Here is a 2,092-nt window from a genome sequence, read left to right on the forward strand (position 1 = left end):
AGTGTTTGGGACATTTATAGATACAAGTCAACAACTAATATGTACCAAATCACTAGCTTTTTCGGGTTGACCTGTGGTGGGTTGTTGAGTCCGGTACGCATTCGGTTGTGGGCTTGGGTATTATACCGTTGCGGCTAGAGTTGTTGTCTTGGTGCATATTGTGGTTGCTAAATACCAGGAGGATTGTACTGCTTTGCTGGATACTGTTGATAAGGTTGCTGAATCGCATTCTGAGTGTTGCTCCAACTAAAGTTAGGATGATTGCGGTATTGGGATGATAGGTGGCTGGCACAGGTTGTTGCGACCTCTGAAAATTTCTCACGAACCGAGCTGATTCACTAGAAATAGAACACTGCTCCATTTCATGGGCACCGACACAAAGCTCACAGACACTGGTGATCTGATTAACTCCATAATTAGCCAAAGAATCTACCTTCATCGTCAAAGCCTTAAGCTGAACAACTATAACAGTAGTTGTATCTAACTCCAGAATTCCTGCTACCTTGCCCTGAGATAGTTTCTGAGTAGGATTCTGGTATTCATTTGTAGCCATCAGTTCAATCAATTCATAAGCTTCATTATAGCTTTTAGCCCACAATGCTCCTCCTGATGCTACATCAAGCATGGGTCTAGAAGTAGCACCCAAACCATTATGGAAACAGTTAATAATCATCCAATCAGGCATCCCATGGCGAGAAAACTTTCTAAGCATCTCCTTATAACGATCCCAAGCCTCACATAAAGATTCTCCAGATTGCTGAGCAAATTGAGTAAGTGTGTTTCTGATTGCAACAGTCTTCGCCATAGGAAAGAATTTAGTTAAGAACTTTTGAGCAAGATCCTCCCATTTGGTGATAGAGCCTGGTGGTAGAGAATGTAACCAGCACTTAGCTTTTTTCCGCAAAGAGAATGGGAAAAGCCTCAACTTAAGCATCTTCAGAAACTCCATTGAACTTGAAAATGTCACAGATCTCGATGAAATCTCTGACGTGCATGTTGGGGTCTTCTGTTAGAGAACCCCCAAACTAAACCGAGTTCTGTATCATCTGAATCGTGCTCGACTTGATCTCAAAGGTATTAGCTGAGATGGCTGGTCGGACATTGCTAGACTGAATATCAATAATCTTCGGTTGAAGTAATCCATCAAAGCCTTCAAATTCACTTCTGGTTCTCCCATTGCAATAAGTTCTTCTTCTTCTTTCTCAACTAAGATCTCTTCTTCAACTTTCTCCTAGACTACAACTTCTTCCTCAGCTTGATCCAGTGTTCTCTTACGAGATCGAGAATGCATGTGCATTCACGCTCGCTAGAGTACCTGAAACACGACAAGGAATTTAGTAAGTAACAATGTCTGAGTCACTGAACTTTAACAACCAACGATGATAAACACATAAACTAAAAATTAACACCAAAGTCCCCGGCAGCGGCGCCAAAAACTTGTTAGAGCTAGAACACGCACTAATATTCACGCAAGTATAAGTGATCGCAAGTAATATAGAATTAATTCTAGTTCGTTCCCACATGGACTGGTTTACGTTAATTTTAATCAATGTATTTATACAACAATGGTATGGTTATTATCCAATGTTAAGACGAATAACAAATTGAGGTTGTTTATAACTAATATTAACTAAGAGATTATACTAAAGAACATTAACTAAGAGAATAAAGAGAGTTGAATATTATATAACACAAACATGGGATTCTAACTTCATTAAATACTTCATTCAATAGCCTTTTCGTTCTTATCCTTAGAATGTAATGGTGATGACACTAATCAGATAACACGAAACTGATAAATGCCAACTTTCGTTGTACGAATACCATACTACCAGACATCCACAAAAGAGATAGAAGCTGAATAGACACCAATTATATTGAGACCCAATATGTCTATAGAATTTGATAACATAACGGTTTAATGTACAAGTTATCTATCGTGATTACATAGGGAAAGTAAGATGGTTAAAATTACCTACGAATCATGCATAACAAATACATGAACCTATGGTAGCATGGCAAGTTATAAACCCTTAAATTCACTTTCACTTCATTAAAGATTAACACGCTACCTTATAAGTTCACGACGCTC

General features: G+C 38.5%; 1 non-coding gene across 1 annotated transcript; it reads left to right on the forward strand.

Moving 5' to 3' along the window:
* Window positions 1–683: 683 nt before the first annotated feature.
* Window positions 684–790, forward strand: LOC141722415 (small nucleolar RNA R71). Its single transcript, XR_012575434.1, has one exon. It is a non-coding gene; the product is annotated as a small nucleolar RNA R71 (small nucleolar RNA).
* The last annotated feature ends 1,302 nt before the right edge of the window (window positions 791–2,092 follow it).

Source organism: Apium graveolens, chromosome 4 (genome assembly GCF_009905375.1).
Source record: "Apium graveolens cultivar Ventura chromosome 4, ASM990537v1, whole genome shotgun sequence".
In the NCBI taxonomy this organism is placed as follows: domain Eukaryota; kingdom Viridiplantae; phylum Streptophyta; class Magnoliopsida; order Apiales; family Apiaceae; genus Apium; species Apium graveolens.